This window comes from Cydia fagiglandana, chromosome 7 (genome assembly GCF_963556715.1).
Source record: "Cydia fagiglandana chromosome 7, ilCydFagi1.1, whole genome shotgun sequence".
NCBI lineage: Eukaryota > Metazoa > Arthropoda > Insecta > Lepidoptera > Tortricidae > Cydia > Cydia fagiglandana.
The window spans coordinates 6,245,223-6,262,320 of NC_085938.1; the positions used below are offsets into that span (position 1 = coordinate 6,245,223).

Below are 17,098 nucleotides of genomic sequence, written 5' to 3' on the forward strand. Positions count from 1 at the left end.
GCCTGCTTACGTCCACCTCAGTCAGTTGTAATAAATAAGTAGGTGAATTTCCCTTCTTATACACAACGGTTGCCATTCTTGCGTGATTATGTTCCCATATGTTTAAAGTGCTATAGTTATAAGTTCATACCCGTAATGGTTTAAACAACCATTGCTAAAACAAATACATACTTATCTTAAAAGGTTATTATTTTCTTATATGTACAAATAACCAGCAAAAACAGGCGATTAAATATTTAGGGGATCTCGGCACTCGTTGATAATCCATTTTAAATGCTTTCAGGTTGTGTAAACAAAGATGAAAAAAAGGAAATCAGCTTTTAAAATTGCAAAAATCCAGAGTGCACCGCGCCACGCAAACATTATGAAATGGAGTAAAAATAAGTTTATTGTATACGTTAAATATTTGATGAGGTATTTCACAGACAAAGCAAAATGGATTTCAACGAACATCTTAATACATATACATTACATACACATACATACATTACACACATACATACATTATTATTAATATCTGGGAGACCGAGCTTTGCTCGGGAAACATAAGAAGTATAAGAACTCAAAAATGCGCGTATTCCAAGAGATAAGCCCCCATGTAGCAAACATCGAAATCGATAAGCCGTTTCTGAGATCCCAAAATATATATATATAAAAATAAATAAAAATACAGGAATTGCCCGTTTAAAGCTATAAAATTGATGGATCATATGATAATTGTATTAAGTATTTACTTGTAGCCTAACAGCCGTATTCATAAAAAATCCTTAAATGAGGAATGATCAGCTTATTAGCTAATCCGCTGTTTAGGCTTAATAAGCCGTTGATAAGAACCATGATTTATAAACGTTTATTAGGGGTTTCTTAACTAATAAGCAGATTAGACCCGTTATGTTGGCATCTTGGCACATCATAGACAAAAATATGGCTGAACATTAATTAAAAAAAAAGTTTGACAGCAGCACTAGCGGTAAATCATAAAATCCTGAACAATACGATGCACAATTTTGACCAGTTTTCTGGGTTATTATATATTAAAATAGCCTCTGCATCACAAAAACAAATAAATAATATTGCACGGCCGGAAGTTTTACGAAACTCGGTAAGCAACCACCTATATCATAGTCTGATAATCAGATATGTTACGAGTAAAGTTCATTGCAAGATTTGCAAGCAATATTGATAAAACTATGTGTTATTGCTTATAGTTTCAATATATTGTGGAATGAGGGAAAGAGGGCAGTTGCACATTTCAAGTCAAGAATTCTGCCTGCGCGCCATCGCCACCGTAATACCACGGATTCCAACACATTTTGTTCTGGTGGCGAAACACAAACGATATTGACACTATTCATATCAAATGATCGGTGAAGATAAATCAGGTGAGCAAGATTTGGTTATTCATTTCTTAACGTAAAATGTTGTAGTATTTTTATGAACATACCTCGACACCCAAAAAATTATGGCCTCTTCATTTTTAATTTGACGTACTATCGGTGTTTTTTAGAAGAGCAGAGCTAACCAAGCTAGTTAGGAGCTGTTTATAATTAGAATTAGTGAATAACATACTTAACCAACCACACGATGGAACCAATTTATCAGTGAAGTGGTGATTTATCTTAAAAACCTTTTTTGTTCGCCTAGGGCGCAGAGTTAAAGATAAGCGCTTATATATGCAACTTGACAATGACAATGTTTGCAGTGAAACATCTCAGCCAATAGCCGCATTAAAAGGCAAACTGCACAATTCATAATGAGGCAGAAATGTCCATTATTCACAGGAGTGTCGCTGTTGGTAGGTTATATAATTTTAAATCAACAAAGATATCAATATGATTTTTACATAAGGTACTTATCAATCATAACACACCTGTGTAGGTTAATTATTTGTTTAAAAGTATATTAGCGTTTCAATTCATAACTTTGTTATTATTGTATAATTTCATTTTATCAAACTACAATCACCGGTAAGAAACAGTGTCTGTAGGTACGCTAGGTAGAAGTATATGTATGAACAAAACAGACATGTATGTAATTCTTTAGTTTTGCTGTGAGATAGCTATGGTATTGACAATCAACAACAGAATCTCTGCCTGGATGGAGATCCATTATTCCATATAGTTACCACAACAATATGGAAATTATTCCATATTGCCATATCCATTAGGATGTTATACTTAAGCTTAAAATAAAAGATGATATAGGTTGATTCAATGAGTATATTAATTGAAACTGTGTTCTTTTCAGGTTGTGAGTATTCCATCATCAGCTATTTGTCCGGAGCTGGCTACACAATCCGGAGGTCACACTCTTCTGGCATCTAACCGGCCTGCACACCGCCATCAAATGAAGTTGGTTGTACTGAAATAAAGAAAAAATATTAACTAGTTTAATGATTGTCAAATGTAATAAAATTGTTTTATTTAAGTGGGTTGTTTGATTTCCCTAAATTAACACATGAAATATGTTGATATGTTATAATAAAAATCTCAGTTAAAAACTCATGAACTTGTTTTATTTATCTATCACAATGTAAAAAATTAACTCTGCTCAGTGTGGACTTCAACACAGAACTCAAGTATGCTAGCATTAATACCAATTAACCGAGTACACCCTTCTTTCATAGCAAATAGCACCACACAGCATTCAGTGCAGCGGCAGCATTAACAGTGCCTAGAAATCCAACCAAAGTAGGCCAACCACAGTTTATGTTTTTTATAGTGATAATGATAATACACCTACAAATTGGAATATGATACGTCCCACAACAAAGGTACCTATATACCTGCCCATATTATTCAATTAAGTATCTTCAGTATTGCTGTGCCCTTACAGGTTGCTATGTAATATGTGCGCAATTAATACTTTTTAGTTAGAGCTTGAGAATACCGTGATCTTATAATAAATCAGCGTTTTATGGCAGGTAATGAGTATGAAACAAAAGTAGGTATACTCACTTCTTTGCGCTGTAGGAGTTCCGGGAGTAGTTTTCATTCTTTTATGATAGGTATATAGGTTGGTGAGGTGCTTTATCCGACGCCGGTGCCCCAGTCGTAGAAGTCTAGTCTTATGGTATAACAGTTCGTATCGCATAAATTGCTTGCATCTTGATGAATGCGACATACAATCGTGCAAACAACTCCTAGCAAAGGCACAATATCTAGGTTTCCCGCTATTTGCGCACTATATCTAGGTATGTAATGGTTTATCTCCTTATTTACACATATTAAACCACTCATTTATTAAATTTAGACGTTTTTTAAACAAAAAGAACACCCAAATCACTAAATTACGATACAAGTCTCATCGACGTTTGCACTAATTTGTGAAATGCTGTCTTGTCAAAATCAGCTGTTTTGTGACCGCCATCTTGTATTTTAGGGATAATAAACAGATAAAGAAGGGTCCACGGCTCCATAACTTTCCGAGGATTTAATAAAGAGATGATCAACTGTTTAGCGCAAAAAAGTGTTTATGAATCACGTTTTGTGACATCCGGTTATCAGCAACTGATGATCAATGCTCTAACTGTTTATGAATACGGCTGTAAGGGTCGTGTAAGGCCGGGATAACGCTAGGTAGAAGATGAAGAGCCTAAGTATCGATGACATATTTTATTATTATATATCAACGGATCTAGTGAAAAAGGTTGCATTCTGTTGCCACTGGAGCAGCATTGTCACAGATACTACAGCAGCAGAATATAGGCAATGTCACTGTCAATTTCTTCGAAAAATTCTATGATATATATCGTTTCGGCATTGTTGTCGTGATTGGAACGATAAATCACTCACTTATCATATAACCTTATATTCGTCAGTGATCACTTATAAGGACTGTTCATTTTATTAAGCGGACACACAAAAAAGTATAAATTACATTTTTCTAATTCTGGAATCGCTTTATTTAGATAAATATAATAAAAACGGAAACCAACGCAAAACATTTTAATGTAAATATAGTATCATATAATAACATCGGTAAGATTTTCGTACTTTTACACGGTTGCGCCGTTCAAGTGCCTGCACATCAATTTTTGACACTTTTTGACGAGTTGTAAACAACATTCGTTTGAATTCTTTCAATGTTTTAGCTTCTCATCTACCCTTTTTTAAGTGCATCTTCACATTGGTCTAGTGTCACTCGATGGAGTGGAGCTCCGGGCAATTAGATGAGTTGACTTGTTTTTGAACGAAATCAATGTTTTTCAAATTCAGTAGCTTTACTTTCTGACCAGCATAGTGGGCACTTGCCAAATCAGGCCGAAATGAAGAGGTGACATTATGCGTCTGATAGACGGAAAGTACTCGTTATTAGATGCATTATTTTCTGTAAATGTCGCAACCAAAGTTCATGTCGCAAAATAGAACAAACTTTTTAAGGCCACAGGAACCAATTGCCTGCCAGACAAGGACTTTCTTCATGAATTGGTTAATTTTGATGTTACTCTCCTCGTCGAATATATGATCTTCTACAACGGCATGGTAGCATCAGGGCCATTGGTAACGTACTACAGCAACATTTTACGCATTTTCCGTTGTCCATTAAAATGCTACGAAATTTATCTTAATGTAAAATGTAGTACAGTTTGACGCTTCTTTTTTTCGATTGCTTTCGCTGCTCTGTAATTATTTTGTCCATTTTTTTCTTTCTATGGGTCCATTTATTGTACATACTTCTTATATTTTAATCTGTGCCTACTCTAACGCCTGCTGTCTTAGGAATTTCGCGAACCGATAAGTAATTTATTGATTTTAACAGCCGCATGACAATACTTTTGTTTCTGGATTGGCCGGGCCGCTTCTGTGCCGGGATTTTGTAAAATCTTCAAGCATATGATGCTCTGCAAATGTTTTAATAATTTTATTCACGTTTAACTTGGAAAATTTGTACATATTTACGATTTTTCGCAGTGAATACTAGCCTGTGCATCCTTATTGCAGAACTAACTTGCTATGTTCCAAATTTGTTCGGTCCTTCGGGAAAAATATTTGACTATTATGGGAACAAATATGTAGCAATTGATAAATAAGGGATTGTTAATTATATTGTTATGAGCTGTACGTCAATTGATTTTAAATTCGCCGATTAAAAGAGGTGTAAGAGTGTCCGCTTAGTAAACTGAACAGTCCTTATTAAAAATCACATTACATGCTGCTGTTATCACAATTAGAATATAACCTAACAAAAAGGTAGATGTGATATACATGCGTATAAGTATTTAATTCAGCAAAGCAGTCTTGGTTTAGGCATGGTGCATCGAAGTATAGATATTTTGTTTTCAATTTAAACCATGCTTTTGTGATATATGTATATCACACCATGTTGCTTCTCTATTACATTTGCGCAACATGATGAACAATTATTTTTATTTCCTACATTGTTTCAGTTATTAAAACACTTTTCAGGAATTTAATATTGCACAATGTATTTAGTTTGGCAGCCCACATCGGCATTGGTTTGTAACAACATCGAATCATGTAGGTACAATCATAATGTTGTTGTTTAATATTTTATCTAATAAATAGTGACTAAAATATATGATATTACCGAATGATGACAGACTTTTCCGTGCAGTTAATAACTTTACTAACTGTTCACACAGAATACAACTAAGTGTTTTGTGTGTATTGTGTGGTGTTATAACCACACTTCCAAACTATTTAATGAATACCCAGCCATCTGTTAAGCAATTTGTCAATTAAAAAGCCTTGCCCGGCGAGACTTTGAGCACTTTGTGGCGTAAAAGCTTTTGCGTGGACTGAGGAGTCACGTACAAAAGTGTACGATTTACGGCTCAAAAGTTATGTGACGACTTTATCCCCTTTTCTGACATATTTTTACAACCTCAAAATTAATGTAACTTTGTAAGTAGAGACTGTAATGTAAAATTATTTTCTTCATAGGTTTACAAGAAAATAATTAATAATAAAAGGAGAGACATTATTTTTTTCGAATGCAATTACACAATTGCAAAGCTATACAAAGCAACACTGCTTTGTATATCTGTTCCTTGTAGCATTCCCTGCATTTCTGTTGTTTGCGCGGCAGCTTCGCCACTCTTGAGCTACTAATGCACTCTTCTCTCAATTCTTTTAAATCCTTTTCGTTTCTATCATGCAGACGACGAATCGAATTTAATTAGATTCTTTGAGCATTTAATAACTGGAGTCACCTTTAAAAGCTTACCACTCTGCCAAAAACCTTCCACAATTGTGCAATATTTTGTATGGACTGGCTATTTAGTAGAGGTCAAGGAGAACGACTGGGCTCATACTTTATCATTGTCTCAGGAGTTGTCACCATTTCCCGCCTCGTGTCGTTCTACTAGTATAGGTGCCACAGAAAAAAGAAATAAGTTAAAGCCCAAACCATTTATAAAGATTGTGAAAAAAAAAAGGTTTATATCACAGATTAGAAATAATATAAGAATATGTAAAATAAGTAAAAAATATATTACCCTGAAAAAGGAATCGTTAGAATTAAGGACAAAAATACAAAACCAGGAAATCGAGCTGGAGGCCCTGACTGTACAACTGGACTCTGCAAATGAACAAATATACGAATTATCGACCGCTGCAGCAGAACTCACGCAGTTGAGTCAACAAAACCGCGAACTAACTGAGTGGGTATTGGAAAACCAACTGGACATAGAGGAGAGTAATAAAAAGGACATGCATCCTGATAAAGTTGACAAATTCACACAAGTGGAGGTGGTGGAGTTGACAGAATTGAGTGGCCTTTCCACCTGTTCAAATGAACGCACGGCAGCTTGTGTCGAGTTAACAAAGAACGATAAAGTCAATACGATCAAACGTCGCCGTCGCCGGAGGCGCCGCCGACCAAGACCTTGCCGCGCTAGCGCCGGCCTTCATGAGGACGTGAGCTCCGATATCCATTTATTGGCATCACCATCTGAGGTTTCCGAGGTTCCCGAATATGATGATTCTACAGATACCTCTACAATGTCACCGCCACCTGATTCCACGCCGCTCAACCTATACACGGACTCACGGCTGCCTGAAAACGAAGATACATTCCGGTCGATGCCTTTTAAAAGCAATGAGTTGAATATTCAGATTCCTACTTCCTCTTATATTCAACAGGAATCTCGAAATGAAGCCATTACACCCACTGAGCTTTCTAGGAAAGATACCCGGACAAGGACTGTTATATATTCAGACCAAATTGGTGTTGGTCTTGGTGCATTGTTAAATTATAGACTGAGTCATAATATAATAAACAATTGTCATCATAATGCAAACTTGGATCAAATATGTGAAATGATTTTAAAAGATAAGTTTGATAAGGGAACTACTCTCGTAATTCTATTGGGTAATAGTCATCGAGTAAATAGAACAGGTGTAGCAAAATTAATTCAGACATTAAATATTATTGAAAATTGTGGCATAGGTAAAATAATTCTGTGCGCTCTGCCATACTCCCGGTTTTTACCATACGAATATAATTATAAGATTTCTCAGATAAATACACTTATGTACAATGCCATTTGCCTTAATAAAAATTATCATTTTTTTGACATAAATAAAATCAAAGAAGAATTCAATATTTCTGATGAGTTTTACGTGACAAAAAAAAGTAAAATACTATTGACTGAGCTACTTGCTTACAATTTAGAGCCACACTCTCTCAATCAAAAAATTATGTCTCTGAATACTATTAGCACCAAAACTACCTCACAAATCCACCCAAATAAATCAAATTTAAACTAAAATGTAGGACAATGGAAAAACCCACGAACATTAATTTTGTGCACCAAAATATTCGAGGGTTTTCCAGCAAGGAAGTAGAAATAGGCTTATTCTTAGATAGCTCTGATATACATGTGATGTGCATTACGGAACATTGGCTGAAAGATACGCAGTTCACTTTTAATTTTGTTAATTTTGACTTAATTAGTTATTTTACTAGGAAAAACGCCATTCATGGAGGATCTCTTATTATTGTAAAATCTGACATAAAATCTAAAGAACGTAAGGACATAACCAAATTCTCTGTTGAACAAGTAGTTGAAATCTCCTGTGTCGAATTAGTGCAGTACGTAATTATTTGTGCTTATAGACCACCATCGGGAAATTACTGTATATTTGAATCGGCAATGGAGAACGCGTTAAATGTAGCTTCTAAATGTAGAAAACATATTATAGTATGTGGGGACTTCAATGTCGACTTGTTGGATCCGACAGGATTTAGCGTTAGGTTAGTGAGTTTATTTCACTCATTTAATCTAAGTAATGTGTTCCTTGAGCCAACGCGAGTCTCAACAACTAGTGCCACATGTCTAGACAATATATTTTGCAACTGTAACTATCTCAACAAAAAACTTCTTAATTGTTTTAATTCAGACCACTGCGGGCAAATGATTACGATCCAAAGTACAGTTGAAAATACAAGACAGTCAATAACATATAGACCTATAACAGATAGTAAACTAGATAAATTTAAAAATGTTATTCAAAGTATTTTACCATCAGTATCCTTTTCCCACAACGACTGTAACGAAGCATACCGACTTCTCTTGGATGTAATAATTGAAAATTTTAATGGAATATTTAAGCTAAAAACAACTTCGGGATGCAAAACTAAGAAGTTTAGTGATTGGGCTACTGCGGGGATACGCAAAAGTAGAGATAGGCTTTATGAGCTATATGGCATGAGAGAATATAATAAAAACGAGAATTTTATCGAGTATGTTAAATCGTATTCACGTATCTTTAAAAAAGTTTGTACTGCCGCAAAATCAAATTATATTAAATCTCAGCTGTTAAGATCGGATAATAAAACGAAGATGACTTGGAAAATCATTAATAGTGAAAGTGGTAAATGTAAGGGAAAAAAGTGTGAGTTTAACCTACTTAGCAACGGTAAAGTCATAAATTCAGATTTTGCAGTGGCAACGACATTTGAAGAGTTCTTCTCAAATATAGCAACTAACACTACTAAGGCTCTTAAGTCATCATCTGCGCAGGCTGAAGCTCTGATGTGCTCAAGTGTTAATGAATGTAATAATATCTTCGATTTTAATACCGTTGACCCCTTTACATTAATCAAACATTTTAAAACAATTAAGAAAAAAAGTACCGAAGACTTGTGGGGAACATCTGTGAAAATTCTTGATAGCGTAATTGATGTACTTTCTCCTTATTTAACATATATTTTTAATGGTTGTGTGAAACAGGGAGTGTTTCCAGACTTAATGAAAATAAGCAAAGTTGTACCTTTATACAAATCAGGCGAAAGAAACAATGTAACAAACTTTCGTCCTATATCAATTCTGCCCGCCTTGAGTAAAATCTTTGAAAAAATTATGCTGGAACAGTTACAGAGTTATTTTAAAGCCAATGATCTATTTCACTGCCAACAGTTTGGATTCAGGAAGGGATGTTCTACAACTGATGCTGCTTCAGAACTTATTAAATATATTTATAGCATATGGGAGGATTCTTGCGACGCAATAGGCGTATTTTGCGACCTTTCAAAGGCGTTTGACTGCGTTGAACATTGTACTCTTCTATTAAAACTGAAGCACTACGGGTTGTCTGCAAATGCTTTAAAATTAATTTCATCATATCTTAGTTATAGGTCTCAAACAGTAGTCATAAATAGAACACAATCTAGCGGAGCGCCTGTCAAATTAGGAGTGCCTCAAGGCTCTATTTTAGGGCCTTTTCTTTTTTTAGTTTATATTAATGATTTACCCTCCATTGTCGAAAACTGTTGCAAAATTGTTCTATTTGCAGACGATACATCTTTAATTTTTAAAGTGAATAGAAATACAACTGATTACGATAGCATCAATGATATTCTTTCGAAAGTTTTAAACTGGTTTACAAGGAACAACCTGCTACTTAATCCCCAAAAAACCAAGTGCATGCGATTCACATTACCTAATGTTAAGCTTGACAAAAATATAAATGTTCATTTGAATGGAGACCGCTTGGAGTTAGTAGATAAAACCATCTTCTTAGGTTTAACTTTGGACACAAATTTGCAGTGGAGTCCTCACATATCGTCATTAGCTAGTAAATTAAGTTCTGCAGCTTTTGCAGTTAGGAAAATAAGGCAGTTGACTGACGTAGAGACGGCACGTTTAGTGTATTTCAGCCAATTTCATAGTTTAATGGCATATGGAATTTTACTGTGGGGTAAGGCAGCGGATATACAAACAATATTTGTTCTACAAAAAAGAGCCATCCGGTCTATTTACAAGATGGGGTCTCGAGAATCATTAAGAGCCCGATTTAAAGAAATAAATATCCTAACAACAGCATCTCAATATATTTACGAGTGTATTGTTTATGCTCTAAAGCACATAGATTCGTTTAAGAAAATGAGTAGTTCTAGACATAAGCATAAAATTGCAATGCACAAGTTTCGTGTGCGTAAAATATATAAATCATTTTTGGGGCAATGTATATTATTTTATAACAAATTGCCCAAAGAGGTGCTTAATTTGCCAATGCTCACTTTAAAAAAATATTTAAAAAAATATTTAAAAACCTCCTTAATGAAAAAAGGATACTACAGTGTCGAAGAGTACCTTAACGATAAAACTGCTTGGCCTAAATTGAACCAAAATAAGAACGACTGCATGAGGCTTAGTGATTAATTATAGTTATAGAAATTAGACCTTTAAATAACTGTTGTTATGTACCTAAACTTCTTCTCCTGTTTGTTTTGGAAATTATTGAAAATTCAATTATGTACCTATTTATGTTAGATTATTTGATTATTGCGCTTATGATTTTATTTTTGACGATGCACATTGCTGATTCAGCCATTGTACAACTAGGTAGGTATAATTTATAATTTTTATATATTCTGATGTTGCATGAGATTAAATTATTGTAAATACACAATGACATAACTACCATTAGGTAATCGCATTTTTGCATGTTTTAATTTTTAGTTTAGTATTAAGTAGGTACTTTACCTTTCATCATTTCCAAATTGTAATGTATTTATTCTTATTTGCGATTTTTTTTTTTGACATTTCCTTCTAAATTATTGACTCCTTTTAATTAAATTTATTGTAACTGTGCATGTTTAACATAAAATGTAGACATTGACGATGCAAAGGCGATCCAACAGATCCTACTTGAATAAATTGATTTTTATCTTTATCTTTTATCTTTAGTACGTTACGTAGAAATTATGTAGAAATAGCAAATAAATTTGACGTCCCCTCCCCCGCAAAAATCGACAGACTGTTTTGTACAAAAAATGACAGCCATGACGTCTCCAATTACTAAATGCTCTAAGATCAGATTCCAATTAGAAACAGACAAACAATCAGAACACGTTAACCAAACTGTATAAGAATACGCAAATCATCAGCAAACAATATCTAGAGTTACCATTGATTAGTTATGCGAACAGGGTGCAAATAACTCTAGTAAAATGAAATAGTCTTGGAACAATGCAAAAGGTAGCTGTCAGTGTCTCGAAACAGTATCAGGCAGCGGGGATTTTTTTTCTGTACATTAGTGTTACAAATATCAGTTTGTTTGCATTATCCATACAAGATAATGTAGTCAGGTATAAAATCTTACCAGCATCATCATCATCATTCTAGCCTTCAGACGCCCACTGCTGAGCATAGGTCTCTCTTCGTGTACTCTACTTATCCCGGTCCTGAGCTAGTCTCATCTAAAAGTGCCCTGCGATTTTCCGAATGTTATCCACCCAACGAGCCAACGGACCACCACCGACCACCACCACTACCAGAATATATAGAAAACCGGGCAAGTGTGAGTCGGACTCGCGCACGAAGGGTTCCGTACCATAATGCAAAAAAAAAAACAAAAAGAAAACGGTCACCCATCCAAGTACTGACCCCTCCCGACGTTGCTTAACTTTGGTCAAAAATCACGTTTGTTGTATGGGAGCCCCATTTAAATCTTTATTTTATTCTGTTTTTAGTATTTGTTGTTATAGCGGCAACAGAAATACATCATCTGTGAAAATTTCAACTGTCTAGCTATCACGGTTCGTGAGATACAGCCTGGTGACAGACGGACGGACGGACGGACGGACGGACGGACGGACAGCGAAGTCTTAGTAATAGGGTCCCGTTTTACCCTTTGGGTACGGAACCCTAAAAACCGGCCAAGTGCGAGTCAGACTCGCGTTCTAGGGTTCCTATTGTACATAAGTCTGACTCACGCTTGACTGCACATTTCTAATAGGTTTCCTGTCATTTTGTGACAACAACTATTTTGTGTATTTTTTCAAAATTTTAGACCCAGTAGTTTCGGATATAAAGGGGGGAATGGTCATTTTTTGGCTATTTTCTTAAATAACTTCGAACCTATGTATTATAAAATTATAAAAAAACATGTGCATCTTTGGGTCACTAATTTACATGTACCTTTCAACTTAATTGGTCCAGTAGTTTCCGAGAAAAGAGGCTGTGACAGACAGGCAACAGTCAGACGCACGAGTGATCCTATAAGGGTTCCGTTTTTTCCTTTGTAGGTACGGAACCCTAAAAAGGCGGAATTTTAAGACAATGTTACTGAAATCGTGTTCAACTAGTACATGTGCGGTGTAGCCCCATTCCTCCCTCGCCGCCGGCGACGTCGGCTACATTCGAGAACTAAGGCGCGTCTATATTACAGTTTTACGACTGAAAATTTAAAACTAGGCTAACGAACAAATAACTATTTTGAGATTTGACATTATTGGTAGCAGAGAGAGTAGTATAGAGGGTTACTGCCATAGTAAAACTTGTAGACACAGTAAATATACTGCCATCTATCGACAAACGATTAAAACTAAAAATGAATATGCCATACTGCCATCTATCGACAAACGATTACAACTAAAAATGAATATATAACAATATCAAAAAATTTATATATATACCTACGGATAAATGTTTTTTTTAGAACGCCATAGGACTGACTCATGGACTTTCACTGATATGTGTTAAAATTGTTAAATATCAAACGGTGTCAACGCCATTTAGCCGAGCATAGGCCAAAGGTGTAGCGCCATCTATTCGAGAATCACTTTTTCTTGATATCCGAGGCACGTTTTTCCCTTAGACTTTATTTATGTATTCGTCTATGCATCGGGTGCGCTGGCGTTCAGCTGAAGTAAACCAAATAATTTGATTAAATTAAGATAAACAAATTACAGACCCAGACCAGACAGCAGACAGATTGAATTAGAAAATTAATTGAGATTGATTTGTTAGTTTGTATAGAATGTTGTTTTATTCGTAGTCAACTGTTAGTGCGATTAATTTAAACTAAACTGTCTGTTGAGCTTGATTGATGTTCACCGACCACCGCCAGGCTAGCTACATAGTTAAGTAACATTTATTCAATCGATCGATATTAGATTTTATTTTCGATTGATGATTGAATGTTCGATTGATTAATGTGGCTGCCATTTTGGAAAGTATTAAAAACTCACGCTAGACTGGGCCTGGGCCGGGCCGGAGCTTCTGGTGGTTCCTTTTCCTATGGAAAGCACCACGTTATCACCGATCAGCCATCTTTAAGGGTCGATGAAAATATTACATACTCAAATAAGTAATGTAGGTTAAAGTCAGGTCGTTCGGTAACAGATCCAGGTAGTTTTGTAATTACTTGGTTACCCAATAAATGTTGTAAGTTTATAACTTACCCGAAAATGTACAAATTATTTGTTTACTTTTATTTAAATACCTAAAGATACAGAGTATAGCGTGAGTCATCTTTTACGTCCAAAAAATCTCATCAAATTCAGTGTATGGTGAATACGAAAAGTATGTTACTGCGCTGGAGAGTGATCACGGCGCACCTGATACAATATTTTACGTCTTTAAATGAGCTGTCATAACTGAAATAATCTGTGAATAAACGTGGTTACAAATGGTACAACTCATCACTTCTGGTTTAAATTTATAACACGATGAGGCAATATGGTTATTCAACAGTTTTGGCTTACATTATGAACGTAGGTAGTCGTAAATAGTCTTACAAGCCAATTCGGACGTATATTGATATCAGAATGACATCTAACTGATGTAAATGTATTTTTTTTTTTACTCTAGGCGTGATTTTTTTAAAGTAATTCTATGGCGTTATTCATAAATGAATTACAAGCCTGTATTAGCTATGAATCGTTTGTCTTTATCTGTCATTTTGACCTATGTATTTGTAAAAGGTATAAAATATAATTGAACTAAATTAGGCTCGTAAAATTTTATGAATAAGGGTAAGTAATTATCTAAATTTAAAATGCAAATAAAAGAAATCTCTTATGTATGCAGGTGAACACTTCCAATTCCTATTACAAATAGATTTTTTAACGGATTCGTTACTACCACCGCTTTAGTCATATGGAAAAAATACAAAAACCTTACACTTCAATATTACTTACACAGTCATTGGCAAACACAATATTTTTAATAATTTAAATACGATGAAATTTATTAGAATCCTGAACTAAATATCGTTACCATCTGATAAACACTCAACTCCGAAACAAACTTTTCACGGCATCAACTTTAAGCGCGTCAAACAAAATCACTTACACAGTCTTAGAATTGTAATTAATACCGAGAAGGCCTACGTGCCCGAACTTAATTAGGTTCGAAGACTATCACTTGTTTGACAGAGTTGTTGACAGTTTGGAGACGCGAGTCGTAATTACCGCGCGACAGTGTGCGGAGCGTAGAGACCGACCGGCCGCCCCCATGGTACTGAGGCCTGAGGCCCCGCGGCCGCGCGCCGCCCGCCCCAGCTGTGCACGGACCCCGGTTCCGTAGCCCCGTAGCCGGCTAAGCCGAAGCTTTCCTAGATTGTGTGGCCTTAGTGAACATTAATTACACCCAACTTAGTCTGATTAAACCATGAGGAATTATCCGGATTGACGAAATTAACTTTTAACTCAGATTTATGTCGTTTGAAGTTACGTTTGAGTGAATAGAATGAAAATTGGATTGAGGGAGGCTAAAGTTAGCTAATGTTATTATTTCTATTAGTTTTATAAAACCTAAGTTATTTAGATACAAGGTAGGCTACTTGTGTGTGTAAAGAAAGCAGCATAAGTCTCATAACTTTTACCGAAACTACCGAAAAACCGAGAACAGTGCCAATGCAAGACGCTGCTTGCTAGCCTTTTAGCTCTCAATCTTAAGGTGCAGTGCGTTCAGCCAGAAGAGTTTTGAAAAATCATAGCGCTTTTTTAAATTATGATAAAAGTGCGTAATTTTATTTTAAATCGAACACATCGATTACTTTTATTGTTAAAAAAAACAATTCACTAATAATAATATCCGCGATCCCGTGCACACACGGCCGTTCGCTCAGTGCTTCAGAGATGGATCCGAACTCACTGAACAAAAGTTTCACCGAATCGTATCGAAAAAAATATTATATTCCTCCATTGATCCAAATTGCCTCAGTCTTCCTAAATTCCACCAACTTTTCATTCCAAACTAAATCATCTTAAGGAATGGGTCAGATTACATTACAGAGTTAATAATCATATGCATCAACATCAGTAGCCACAGCATCTTGACAGATGATTGTTGCAGCGACAGTTTATTAAGAAGAAGAGGTCTGTGCGCCGTCGGAGATCGGAGGTGCGGCACATCTGTTCCTGTGACTGTATTGTCGAAGTATATGCAATCAAATAATAATAAGATTTTTTTTTATTTCCATTCCTAACGAAAAAACATTCTAATGTTATTATTGTTGTTGACTTATTACATTAGCGTTAACGAGATTAGTCGTTCAAAATTACATATTTTCATTTAACTTGTCTGTAATTTGGGGTTTGGGATAATTATGCAAATTCATATCGCCCGGCGTCGACTTCCGGTTTAAGCCCACACAATCAGATTTAACGTGAAAATCGTCGTCAGTAAGATACATTCGACACTCTAAAAGCAGTGGCGTAAGGTTATTTGTTGGTACTCCGCCTTTATATTTTTTACTGTGCAATAAAGGGTAAATAAATAATAATAATTCACCCTATATACGTCCCACTGCTGGGCACATAGTATATAGACATAGGCTATAGTCCCCACGCTAGCCCAATGCGGATTGGGGACTTCACATACACCTTTGAATTTCTTCGCAGATGTATGCAGGTTTCCTCACGATGTTTTCCTTCACCGAAAAGCGACTGGTAAATATCAAATGATATTTCGTACATAAGTCCCGAAAAACTCATTGGTACGAGCCGGGGATTGAACCCGCGACCTCCGGATTGCAAGTCGCACGCTCTTACCGCTAAGCTACCAGCGCTCTGTAAGTGTATAGTGTGTAATGTGTAAATAAATAAATTGTAAATAAAAAAAAAGTATTATTCTTGTTTTTTGCGCAAAAAAAAATTTGTGCTAAATTATGAAAATCCATCAAGTTTTCTGTCGTATAGGTACTCGTGTGTTAAAATATATTGGGAAGTTCGAATATTGCATTATCATTTAACACGTAGGTTATCTACGTCTGTACATTTTCGGTTTCGACAAAAATCAGAAAATAGGTCAAATGTACCTAAACGTTTAAACACACACCGGGTATTTAAAAACTACATAATAAATCTAAATGAACCGTAATCGCCGGTCGCTAACCTCACATAAAGTAAAATAGGTATATGCAGTTTAAGTATATAAAAAAAAATACTTTCATCTTCTCCAAGATGTAGTACAGTACCTATAATAATATCCCTGCTTTTGGTTACTTAAAAGTGTTTTAATTTGGCTTAACTCGAAAGGATTCACGCTTTAAGCACTTTCACATTTCCAGTTTTTGTACAGATGTAAGTTCATTTTGATAAATCCAAATGAAAAATGTGGAAATTTTCCAACTTCAATACCGTGTGAAGTCCGAATTAAAAATGTCTACTGCCTCTGTAAATGAAAGTCCTTTCTGTGAGGAGGTAGCGTATGTAGAGGGGAAAAAAGCTTGTATAGCCAACTAAAAGAAAAACAAAGCACATTTACTCCGACGTTATTAAGAAGTAAATAATATAATGATTTAATCTAGGTCGCAGCAATATATAATACCCGCTACGTTGTTTGGCAGTGGTCTTGACAGGCCGGTACTCTGTAGACAACTAGACAATATAACGGCTA

General features: G+C 35.4%; 1 protein-coding gene and 1 long non-coding RNA gene across 2 annotated transcripts in view; one reads left to right on the plus strand and one right to left on the minus strand.

Moving 5' to 3' along the window:
* The window catches only part of LOC134665790 (uncharacterized), a 115,103-nt gene extending 100,340 nt beyond the window's left edge, over positions 1–14,763 (minus strand). The window contains exon 1 of the mRNA XM_063522775.1: positions 14,395–14,763. The gene's annotated coding sequence lies outside the window, so the exon portion shown is untranslated. The remainder of the gene's footprint in view (positions 1–14,394) is intronic.
* Positions 1–17,098, plus strand: part of LOC134665795 (uncharacterized) — a 247,023-nt gene that overhangs the window by 21,575 nt on the left and 208,350 nt on the right. The window lies entirely within an intron of this gene.